At 49.9% G+C, this 12497-nt stretch overlaps 1 protein-coding gene across 2 annotated transcripts in view; it reads left to right on the forward strand.

Moving 5' to 3' along the window:
* The window catches only part of ELFN1 (extracellular leucine rich repeat and fibronectin type III domain containing 1), a 102904-nt gene that overhangs the window by 17312 nt on the left and 73095 nt on the right, over positions 1 to 12497 (forward strand). For both annotated transcript variants that reach the window (XM_054270667.1, XM_054270666.1), the window contains exon 2: positions 4433 to 4545. The gene's annotated coding sequence lies outside the window, so the exon portion shown is untranslated. The remainder of the gene's footprint in view (positions 1 to 4432; positions 4546 to 12497) is intronic.

Here is a 12497-nt window from a genome sequence, read left to right on the forward strand (position 1 = left end):
TCACAGTGGCTCAGGGGAGGCTGGAGTGGGAGGAAGAGAGAGCCCTTGTTCCTCTCAGCTGCTCTGGGCTGGGTGGACCTAAAAGTAGCAGGCATGAATGCAGCTGTCATTACCTTAATGCTTTGTATCACAGCTGGAGTGGGACACTGTCACATGTACGGATTCTGGGAGGTCTTTTGATCCGGCATTGTATCACATTTTGTGACAAAAATCAGTGTAAAGTGGTTGAGCTGTGTCCTTCAGCCCAGTAAGCGGCTGCACAAATCACTGAGTCTGTGCACAGCAGCAAAGCCAGGCACAGTTCAGGAGGGACCTCTGAGTGACACAGGGGACACACAGGGGCCACCCAGCTGTCACTGCACTGTGGGCTGGGCTGGCTGAAGGTGAGGAGCCCCCCCTGTCCACAGAACCCTCTGGGCAGAACCTGCTCTCCTTAGAGCAGCATCACTGGGGTTGTGTTGTGTGACACACACACATTGGGGCAGGATTTGCTTCTCCTTGGAAGAGTTTATCTGGAAAATGGGGATATACAAGCATTTCTAGGTGGAGTTTCCCACCCTGGAGCATTGCCTGTCCTCATGTGTGCATCAAGAATCCCCTTCCTGCTCTGATGGCATCTCCCTTGCTGGGACTGAGTGGGGTAAAGGGACCCTCAATGATCATGTGGCCATTTGGAGAAGTTTGTAAAGGATTTGATGACAGCTTAGGAAAACTTCCTCTCTCTCCTGTGTGCTAGTGATGCACATTTATTTCTCTGCCATTGTAATGAAAGTCCAAGTGCTACACAACTGCAGAGATCCTGACATTGGAGCAGCCAGCGTGCGCCATTTCTCTGGGGGAAAAAAGGATCCATCCAAATGGTTCCTTTATGCCATGCTCTAATTTTGCTGCTGTTGGTTTATTTTTGTTTTTGGCTTCTTTTATTCACAGTATTCTTAAAACTTCCCTTTCAGGGCTTAACAGCTTAACCATTTCAAAATCATGCCAAGCGGAAATGTGGCATACGATTTTCTCACTGAGCATTGTGCTGAGCGCTCAAATGTATTCTGGATTTGTGGAAAAGCTGCAAAAAACTGGGCTGAAAGAGAGTGAGAATTAGCACTCAAATGAAGAGCCAGGTCTTTGCATGATTGGGAAAGGTCTGTGGAAGCAAGCAGAGTGCTCCTGGTTACCTTCTTGCTCTGGCATGGCTCACAGCAGGGTTGGTGGGCAAGCAGGTGGTGAAGCACAGGTCTGCAGTCTTTAAATGTGGATTTTAGTCCTGATTGCTGGTCCCTAATATCTGAATTATGCCCCAGGCTCTGCTACCAGATTCCTCTCTGGACTTCAGCAGCTCCTTCAGTCTCTTGGGCCTCCCTGTCTTCTTCACAGGAAAGGGATTTTAGTGCCAAAAATAACCCATTTTCCTAGGTGGGCCTCTTTGTGACTCTCCTCTGTGAAATACGTCTTTCTCCCTGTTCCTCCAAGTGAAATACAAAGGAGATGTGATTCACCAGCAGTGCTGATGTGCCAAGGCAGCAGGGAGGCTGCTGGTGTGCAAAGGATGCTTTGTCCCTGCACATGTGCCCCTCTGACACACAGAGCCCCTGCCTGGGCTGCTCCTTCCTGCTCTGCTCGTCCTGTGAGTGCCTGGAGGATCCAGGGCAGAAATGGCCCTGCTTTGGTGCTGATGGGGCACCTCTGGTGGGAGCAGATGCCACTTTTGGGAGGTGAGGTGGGTGTTGTGTGATCCTATGGACACTCCTGTCCTATGAGAACTGGTTTGGGATGGGTCTGTTGTGACTTTTCTTTGGCTCTTGCTCCTGCAAGGAGCTGCATTTTCCCAAGGAGGAGGAGGGCAAGAGGCACATTTGGAAATGCAGACTTTCTTGGAACTAAATTATCACCATCTAATAACTACTGTGACTTTGTTTGTGACCTTTTGTTTGCTGCTGAGCAAACCTGGGCTCCTGGGATGATCACAGGGGTGCAGACTGGCGCAGAGAAGTCAAATTGGTGTTGCAGAGCTGGGAGGCTTTTTCTAGTCCTGACTTTCAAATACAAGGGTAACAGAGTTATTTTTTTGCCATTTCTGATTATTTATGGTTGTTCACATTAGAAGATCTTTGAGGGTCCTCACTACTTGTTGAAAATGCCTGTGAGACCTTGAGCTGCTGAGCTGGGCTGTGGACCAGAGCTTACAGATGCTCTGAGCTGGAATTTGCTCTTTCATTGCAGCTCTCAGGCTTGTGAGGTGAAGTGAGGGACAGCTGATGATTATTAGTAGCTTTAAAATTAATATTGCTCTTTGGCACATTTAATCTTTCATTAACAGTGAATACAATACATGCTGGGGTGCATGCAGACCAAGAAATGCTCAGGGTCCTGCAGTGCTACAGCTTGGGCAGCTGTGAGTTCTGTGAGCAAGGGATTTTCCACATCAGCAGAGGATGTGGGGAAGGGCTCAATTTGATTTCCAGAAGTCTCATCTGTGTAAATCCAGGACAGGGGATAGGCAAGACCCTGTGCCCTGCCTGTGCTGTTTGTCTTTGAACAGTTCCACATCCCTGCTTGCATCACAGACTAGGAGCTGAACGTAGCCCCTGATTTATTTATAATATTCCTGGGAGAAGGGAGGGCACATGGAGGTCTCTGGACAGAGGTGAAGAGCATGGCCTGGGTACAAACCACAGTGAGGGCTCAGATTGTGGATATGAAGTGAGAACACTGAGGGAGCCACCACTGTTTGAAAAGCCTTGGGATGCAGGAGAAGGGAGTAGAGGGATCCCTGAATTTGTCTCCTTGCCTCTCCCAAATAAATCCTTTCTGGCTGGTTGGCATGTGCAGAGCATCTTGGCTTGGTGCTTCAGTGGATGGTCTCCAGTTGGGATGACACTCAGAGCTGGGAGGGGGGAAGCATTAGGGAGCCCAGGGGTTGAAATGCCTTGCCATGATCCTCAAAGAACAGGAAGGAAGAGCATTTTTTCTGTTATTGTTCATATTACAGGAAATTTCCTCACTCTCCTTTCAGTTAATAACCTCTGGGGCAAGAGCCCCATCCCTAGCTTGTAGGGGAGCAAATCTGAATAAACCAGTAACAGTCATGTTGTTGAAGAGTGGCTCCTCTTGACTTGTTTTTCCACTGTTTGGATAAATAAGACAGTAAGAAGAGCTGCTGAGATAGTTGGCAGAGAAATGGATCCCCCAGGAGATTGGGGCAATGTTGTTTATTCGTGGGAGCTGCCTGTGCATGAGGGGTCAGTCCTGCAGCTCTGTAGAGAGAAGGGAAACAAACATTCTCTGTTCCAGCACTGGATTCATTGCAAGGAGGTATGCCAGGGATCATTAGTGCCACAGCCACCATGATCTTTTGCTCAGATTAGTTTTCTCTTTTTAAGGCAAAAAAAAAAAAAAGAATAATGGCAGGTTCCCGTTAGATCAGATATGGACAAAATAATAGCAGTATCACAGAGATTGAGGTCTGCAAGATTAAAATGTGAGAGGGAGGAGAAATGATAGCTTTGGCCCTGCTTGCTGTTATAGCAGCCATGTGAATAAATGACTCTATGCAGATAAGCAGGGCAAAAATAAAAGGGATGCTTAGGACGAGATGGCAAAAAAAAAAAAAGGGAACTAATCAGCAGATTCAACCACTGTAATAATGCAGTAAACATGGAAAATTACATTATATTAGCTCCTCTGCTTCCCCTTGTAGACATTAGCCACAAAGTCATCGATAGGTGATTGCCTGTGAAGGTGCAGTGCAGCAGAATCCAGAGCTCCCTGCTCCTGGGGGAAGGCCTGAGTGATGCTGAAGGGGAAAGTTGACTTCTGAACTGCCTGAGGAAGAAGTGGCTCAAGTGGAACTGTGGAAAAGCTCGCAGTTCACCAAATTAAAAACCTGCTCCCAGGAAAAGGACGGCCGGTGTGTTTGTCCTCAGTGCTCAGGCAGCTGTAGGGTTCGTGCTGAGCCACAGCTTAATTGCAGTCCTGGGATGTTCCCCTGATGCGGGAGAAATTGGTCTGCTGCAGGTTTTTTTAATATATATATATATATTTCTTTTTTAACTAGTGAACTGATTTCCATTTTGTTCAATTTCTCACAAAGAATGACAAGTAGCCACTGCAGCTTTTCCCTGCGTTCAAGCAAAACCAGCATGTAACATTATTTGCAAATTAGCTTCATCCCTCTGGCTCCCAGTTAAAGCAGGAACTGCTTGGTCCAGAGTTGCTCCCAAAATATCCATTTAAACCATGTAATGATTCTGACTCTCTCATGCATAGTAGATGAAAGACGATCCGCGATTTATTTTTGAAGCTTTGAACCCCAAACATGGTCAATCACAGAAAAAAAGATTAAAAAAGGAGGAAGTCATGATAATGCAAAGCTGGGAGAAAAGCAGCCCTGCACTTCACAGTCAAATCCGTTTTCTTTGCACTTTTTTATTAACAGCTTCAACTATGATCAGTGCATAAATCTACCTGCAACACAGGATGTTGGAAAATTACCGAGAGACAGCAACGTCCTCCCTGCTGCTTGGTGAGAAAAGAAGGATGCACCTTCAGGTATGGGCTGGAAAATTGTTTCATCCTCTGTTCTCTATTTGTGTTTCACCAAGCTTGCTCATAGCATTGATTAGAGGAGGGAAATAAGGTGTTTGCAAGAGGGAAACTTCAGAAGGGATTCTCTAAAAGTCTCAAGCCGCAGATAAGTGTCTGCTCTGCACCCAAGCAGTGCAAGGCTGTTCAGGCTCTACTGGGGGTTGATGGTGGTGTTTTGTCCTGTGTTTGCTGTTGTTCTTTCCCTGTCCCTGTGGAGGGATCCTCCTTCTTAGTGAGAACCAGATCAGATCAGCTCTGCTCTGGGTGCTCTGGCAGCATCGGGAAGCTGAGCATGGGCCGTGTCATTCCCTGCTCCTGGTTCAGCTCCTCTCTGGTTCTCCTGCAGCGTTGGGAAGCTGAGCACACACCCTGCCATTCCCTGCTCCCGGATCACATCAAACCGCGCATACGAAATCGCCGCTGCCCCAGCCCTTGGAAGGGATCACATGGAGGGCTGAGCAGGATGAAGCTGTGCTGGCTGCTGTTGCTGCTCAGCAGCATTTTTAGAGCAGGAGCAGAACTAAGCACTCCTCCTAGGTTTTCTTAATCCAGCCTCAATCCATGCACTTCAAACAAGAGCCTTGTTTTAGGGCTGTGCTGAGCGCTCGAGTCTCCCGGAAAGCCGCTCTCGTGCCTGGAAGGGCCAGCCAGGAGCCAAAAAGCTGGCTTTACTCTCTTTTGAAGAGGATGGAAATTGCTCCCCGTGAGCAGGGGAGTATGGAGGGGAGTTGTGGTTCCCAGGACAAGAAAAGGGAGGGTTGGTGACTCTCTGAATGTGGATTTTACTGACAGTTGTCTAATGCTTTGGGCTCAACATGGACAAGCCACTGTCCCTGAAATCCAGCATAGCAACTGGATTATAGCTGTCACATCCATCTCCCTCGGGAGGAAAAAGGGTTTTTCTCCCTAGAGAGAAAAACAGAGGCCAGTTTAAAACATGCCAGCCTTCTCCAGCATGCTTCCCTAAATGTATGATTTGTAGCAAACAAGGACCCAAGGGCTGCTTAAATCTTGGTAACTGGTCAGCACTGAGATCTTGCAGGTTGAGGTTTCTCGTTTATCTAGGTGGGTTGATTGTTTCCTTTGCCACCTGGGCAAGTGGTTTGAGGAAATAGTGGGAATGAGCTCATCTGTCATCTCAGAGTTTATAGATGCCTGTCCTGTGGGAGTCGTTGTTTCTGGTAAAGCTCTTGCTCCTCATCGTGTCCATCACTCCTGTTTGCGATTCCCTTATCACCACATTTGCTCCCTGCAGTGACCTCTGGGGACTTCACATGGACAAATTGCTGTTGCTGGGGCTGGATTTCACCTGAGGCCTCTTAGAAGGTGGCAGTATTGTGAGCATTGGAGTCCCCAGCATGTGACATGGCCTCCAGAGGCAGACAGAGGTGGGACCTGATGTCCCACGCTCTGTTGGAGTGTGTCTGTGCTGGCGGGTAAATGGGGTGGAGCAAGACGTGCTGGGGTCAGAAAGGAGCTGCAGATTCTGGGGCTTGAGTAGGTCTGTGTTTCACTGATGTGTTTCATGGATGTGCTGGCCAGCACCAAAGCTTCCTCATCTGTGGGAAGTGCTGGCAGTCTTAGAGAGGCAGCTTAGGTTGAGTTGTGTCTGCTGGGTGGTGCTGGGTCCTGTCTGGATGTGGATTAGTCAAACAAGTAGTTCTGTATGTATTTTCCAAAGGTGAGGAGACACAATAGGGGATAGGTGTTAGAAGTGGGGGTGGATGAGAGCTGCCCTTGTGGTGCAGGGTCACCTTTGTGCTGAATTTTCAGCTGGATTTCCAGATTTCTGCCCCTTCTGCTTTGGCTGTGGTGCTCCATCAGTACTTTACACCACAGTGATCCCCAGTTTTTCCTTTAGCCTCCCCCTGCACGACACATGATGCACAAGGTGCCTGACACCACATGCCAGGAGACACCATGAAGGTGGGGTTTGCTCCCTGCAATCTATGCACCCACCCTGCCTTTCTTGGGAGAGCTCTGGCATCCTGTCAGGCCACGGGGGAGATGTTTTTCACCCCTTCCCACATCCATGCATGCCTTCCTCCCTGCAGGGAAACCCAAGCTGGCACAGGACAGTGTTGGATGATGCTGCACATTCAATATGAGGATGCTCCTCTAAAGCAGGATGAAGGCTGAGAGTAACGCCTTTTAATGTTCCTTCTCATAATTACCCTCTTAATTACTCAATGAAATGCCCAATAAAACAAATCACTATAATTTCTATTTTATTCCCTGCCTTTTGTGGGTTATTTAAGAGCTCAGGATACATTAAGGACGCGCTTTCTCATGAGGGAATGCTTTCCAGTAGACGATACTTGCTAAATGGTTTTATGTCCCTGTCCTGTGTGTTTCATCCTCATTTTCCATGCCAGTTTGCTAATTAGCAGAGGCACTGGGAAGCACTGCCTCCCTCGCTGCCCATCTCTGCTGTGATGAAGTCACAGCTCTGAGTTTGTGACATCCCCATGGCAACAGCCCGTGATGTCACTAGCGGGGATTACAACTTTGCAAAGCACCCAGGCACAGGCAGCCGGGCTGGAACTCTCGGGCTCTCACACGGCTTTAAATAGCAAGGAACTTAAACACAGGGAAGTCTTTAAGAAGGCTTTAGATTTCCCTTTTTTCACCCTGAAGGAGGGGAGGCTGTTGGCTGCAGCCTCCTTGTCCTGCAGCAAGCCCAGCTCCCTCATGCAAACGTGGGGTTTGCGTGGGGCAGCTCAGCCCTGCAGTGACCCTGGTGCAGGATTCTGTGGCCAGGGGCTGATGTTGGGCATCTCTCCAATGTCCCTGGGGGCTGCAGGTGTCCCCAGCCCCATGCAACTCCCTATTGCTCTGTACTTCTTGCTGATAAAGTGAACATAAAGCAAACCTGGGGATCATTGATCCCCACAGCCCACCCCGCCCATGCTCCACTCCCTCTAAACTGCTGGCTCCACTGGCTTTCTTCTGTGCTTTTTGTCTAATACTCCTAGTATTTGCATAATAAGACATTGTTCATGCACAGGCAGTGAGGGAGGAAGATTCTTGTGTGTGCCTCTCTAGCAACAGGAAAATCATGTAATAACCACACTTTATTTTGCACCTGGGGAGGAAATCCAGCTCCCACGGCTGGTACCACAAACTGTGCGGGGTGTCTAAACACACAGCCCCAAAACTTACATGGGGCAGCCACCTGACTGATATTTATGTGCCTTGTTTAAACAGCAGAGGCAAATCAAGCAGATGGAAGAGTCAATCTCTTTATTTTAGCTTTTCTAAGGTAGGAATAAAAATGATATTTCAAAGGCCAGCGTGTCTCAGCTGAGCGGTGGTGGGGAAAAGCCAGTGCCGCAGAACATACTGTCCTGTCTCCCTCTTCCTCAGATCATAACTTCTAAGCTGGGTTCAATAGAAATAAATGTTCAGTAGTTCCAGTGGTGGCCTTTGGAAATGGAGCTAATGGAACAAGACAAAAAAGTAGTTACAACGTTTTGACAAGCACTTAAATGTTTAATGCTATGCACGGCTGTGGGGAGGTGGTGGGTGCACCTGCAGGGAGCTGTGCCCCTCGTTAGCACAACGAGTCCTCCCACAGGCACAGGAAATTAAGCAAATGCTGTTGGAGCCGTGTGGTAGTAAACAGGCCGAGGGCAGCCGTGGTTTAGGCAGCCCCGCACAGTGCAGCAGGTGAAGGGCTCGGGGGGCTGATGCTGGAGGGAGAGGAGGGTGGCCGGTTCTTGGAGAAAAGCAGTGGAGGAGAATGCATAACATTTCCCTGAGCTGAGACAGGGGAGATGAAGAGGCTGCAGTGATTAAATTGGATCTGCTGCAATCCTTCCAAAGCAGGCTTAGGAATTAAGAGCCATCAATGTCACATTGAGGGTCACTCGCTGCAGGACACCTCCGGCCTCCCCCCCCCCCCGTGCCTCTGTTTAGCCCCTGAGGAAACTCATCCTTTGTTTAAGAGCTCAGTTGGACATTCCCCTCTGCAACAGAACAGTGAATCCCATCGAGGAGGGCCTCTAAGAAGCCAATTTGTCTGGAGAGGGAGGATTAGACTCTGTATGGCCAGATTCGCTTTGAATCCAGGTGTCGTCAGGGATTTAATAACAGGGGAAGGTGGTGGGGACAGGAGGCACTGAACGGCCTGGGCTGACAGGGATCTGCTGGCCGGCCCCCTGGCAGCAGCAGTGATGGAGACTAAGCCCAGGAGGTGTCAGCTGGTGTCCCCTGTGTGTCAGGGACAGCGTGGTTTGCTCACTGAGACGATTCTTACCATGCCCATGGGACCTGACTGAAGCCACCGTGCTGTGCTGCAGGCTGGTCATGCCTGCCTGTCCCTGGGGCTGGATCCAGCTCACACAGTCTCACCAGAGGAGTCACAGCCCAGAGCAATGCTCCAGCAGCGCAGCTGTGCCATGGCAGCCTGCACACACCAGCTGCACCTCAGACTGGGATCATATCCCCCAACACCAGCATGGGAATATTGGTGGGACCAGGCAGAGCCAGGATGGAGCCCACCCATGAAACTGGCAGGCATTCCTTGCCTGGGAGTTCAGATGCTTTGGTCATGCTGACCTGCACTAGAGCAGCACCCCAATTCATCTGCTGCCACCCGTGTGACACATTTACACACATCCCCATCAGTTCTGTGAGCCAGGGCCACCTCTCCCAGCCTCATACAGGCATAGAGCAGAGCCCCAGAGGGACTGTCCAGCTTGACAAACCTCTGTCTGATCTGGGACTCCCACTGAAGGGTTTTTATATGCCCCTCCTCCGCCTTTCTCCTTATTTTCCACAGCTGGAAGGACGGGTCACAGCAGGGAGATTTTCACACATCATTAGAGCCAAGTGTCCAATTCCACACAGCCGTCAACCCCAATCAGAGCGATTTAAAAGGCAGAGCTTCCTTTAATCATCCGGGGACGCTCAGATCTGTTGGTGTGAACCGAGTGCTCCCATAGGCACGGCAGAAGCAGGGAGATGGAGCAAGGGGGAAATGATGCTGAGATGAGACTTGTGGTGTTCAAAAGCAGCGGCTCCTCACATGTAGATCAGCCCCAGGGCAGACCTGGAGGGTGAGGTCCTTCCTCCCTGTCTGTCTCCTCTGGTGTGGATGGATGATTGAGGTGGCCAAGGGTCTGTGTGTGCATGAGCAGGGCTGCAGCTGAGACCTGAGCCTGGGTGATGTATCAGGATGTTCCTAAGCAGGAGAGAGCCTCAGCACCAGCATTTCTGACTCAGGAGGTAGAAACATCCTTCAATGTGAGGCCCTGAGCAGTGGAGGTGTCCTGGGGACCTGCGGGTGCTGCGTCAACCTGCGGCTCCATAGATTCCCACAGAACAAACAAATAACCCGAAATCTCAGAGCTCTGCTTCACCTCTGGCTGCTCCAGCCAGCACCCCTGACCCTGGGCCTCTGTAAAAATGTGTGCTGGGCTCTGTGAAGTGGTGCAGCTCCGTGTCTGTGCCAGCAGCAGGAGACACACAGAGCGCCTCCTTTCCAAAGGGCACCTGGAGCGCGCAGAGCCGTGCGCGCTCAGCCTGCCAGGGGCACGCTGCATCTCCCTGTGTGCAGCCACACGACCTTCTCCTGGCCTTCTCACAGGCCTGCCACAGCCCCCGTGCAATGCAGAGTGCACGTGGGTAGGGGAAGGACAAACACATGAGGAACACGCCGGCGTTAGCAGCACACCTGACTGCAGGGAGATGAATGTCCTTCCCCAACGCAGAGGCCCTTCCCACAGCCTCCCTGTCTCAGAGCTCTCAGAGCTCATGATTTGTCCAAGGGCAACTTTGCAAAACGTCAACGTTTTTATCAAAATTCCATGTGACAGGCTTCAAGTTTTAATTAATGGGACTTGGGGGTGTGTGTTTGTTTGTTTCCATGAAATTAGGTTTTTTTTTTTTTTTTTCCAAAGAAAGCAAATGTTTTTCCAAGGAAAAAATGACAGCCCCTGTTTTTTTTGCTACTCTGCCATGTCTTTCTGGCTAACCTGCTTTCTGAACCAACCTGTGAGCCTCTCCAGCAGGAAGCTCAGCAGCTTGGTGGGCCTGTGTCACAGGTTCCTCTGAGAGAGCAGCACTGCCACGAGTGCCCAAGGCAGCGTGTGCACACCACTGGCCAGATCCACACGTGCCAGGACACCTACAGCCCTGAAAACACAACCAGCTGATGCTGTAGATAAACCAGCAGACAAGGTTCTGCTTTAAAATCCCTGAGATCAGCAGCAACACAGGCAAAGGCTATGAGAAATTTTGCCATTAGGCTCTAAAAACCCAAACATTTCTGCTAAAGAAGCAATCAGGTTGGTGTTTGTTCTGCCCTTGCTGCTGCAAATTGATTGGATTGATAGGAATGAAGGCAGTGGTGTAAGAGAGAGTCAGAGCAGCCTTCTGGACTTTGATTTGATCTCTGCCTTTCATGGTCTTCCCTTTTGTACTTGCTCATCGCTTTTTAAAGCAACTCTTTGATGAGAGGTGGCAAAATCTCACTTAGGCAGAGATTTTTTGGCAACAAACATTTGACTTTTGGAGCTGCCCCCATCTGTTGGGTAAACATGAAATGATCATCTTTGACTGGAACTGATCCTCTAGAGCCATGTCATTCCACTGGGGAGAGGTATTTGCACCGATTTTCAATGTGGATTATTTCTGTAACTGACTGTAATAGTTTCTTTGGCAGTATTAGGGCTTATTATGTCAGGATTTATTCCGGCGTGAGGTGATTCAACATGCTGTAGTCCTGTAACTTCCCTGTGCTTGCTGAAATCCAGGGATCCCTCTCCTGCTCCCACCACAGACACAATGGGGGCAACCTCTGTGCAGCTGGACCTGCCTCCCAAGGTCAGCTTTCCCCTTTGTAAATGCTGAAGGAGCAAGCTAAGAGAAGAAATTCCCTGTGAAGGACAGGTAAAATCTCACCTAGGTGAAACATCTATACAGAAAATCCTCCTAGCAAGAGGAGGAGAGGGCAGCAGGGAGGGGATTGCAGCTTCAGAGGAGCAGTGCAGGCTCTGGGAGCTCCCCAGCTTTAGCAGAGGGGTTAGCTGCAGAAACACAATTGAGGATTAAATGTGGATTATGCTGCAGCGATCCTGAAACGTCGGCAGTGCTGAGAGAACTCACAAAGGACTTTATTTCCTAAGGAGAAGAGCTGCTGGGCCCAAAGCAGCTGTAGATAAAGCTCTTCAGGAGGCGCTGGCGATGAAGTGGTGAGGCAGTGAGCCAAGGCAGCATGGTTTGGTGTCTGGTACCTCCTGGAGAGTTTGGCAATGCCAGCTGGTGGATCTGCTCCCCAAAGCCCCATGTAATATCCATGGACATCCCTTCACCATCAAACACTGCCCAGGCTCCACCAAGCATCAGAAGAAAAGGTTCACATAAACCCCTCCAGTGCTGTTCAGTAGAAATGAATGGGTAAGACTGGCTGTGTTCTCTCTGTCAGCATCATTAAAATCATTCAGGACCTTGGGTTTAAGGTGTACCTGTCTTGCTGGGATTGGGAAAGGATTGAGCTCATTATTTTTGGTCTCCTCTCTCCTCAGCCAAAACAAAGGCTTGTGTGTAGGAACTCCTCTGGGCTGTGCAGCCAGCCAGGCTTGAGGCTTCCTTGGGTCCCAGCTGAACAGCTCAGTGGAACTCTGAGATGAAGAGATGGAGAGATGGATGATTGGGATGGATGGACTAGGTCATGTTGAGGTGGCAGAGGCCAGGAAATTGGGATCTCACTGGCCTGCAAACCCTGCCTTGCTCAACAAATGACATTGAGCAGCACTGACCTCCTCAAGCTGGAGTTTGGATCATGCTCTGCAGGGCTGTGTGCAGGAAGGGGGATGCACCATGAACAAGGCAGCACTTACACCCTGTCTGCAGCCACAGGGCATTTGTAGGTCCCCTGGCATGACCCCGGGGCTGGGAGGAGCAGGGAGCCG

Source organism: Melozone crissalis, unplaced genomic scaffold (assembly GCF_028551555.1).
Source record: "Melozone crissalis strain CALT ecotype California unplaced genomic scaffold, PUWL_Pcris_2 ptg000012l_1, whole genome shotgun sequence".
NCBI classification, from domain to species: Eukaryota; Metazoa; Chordata; class Aves; order Passeriformes; family Passerellidae; genus Melozone; species Melozone crissalis.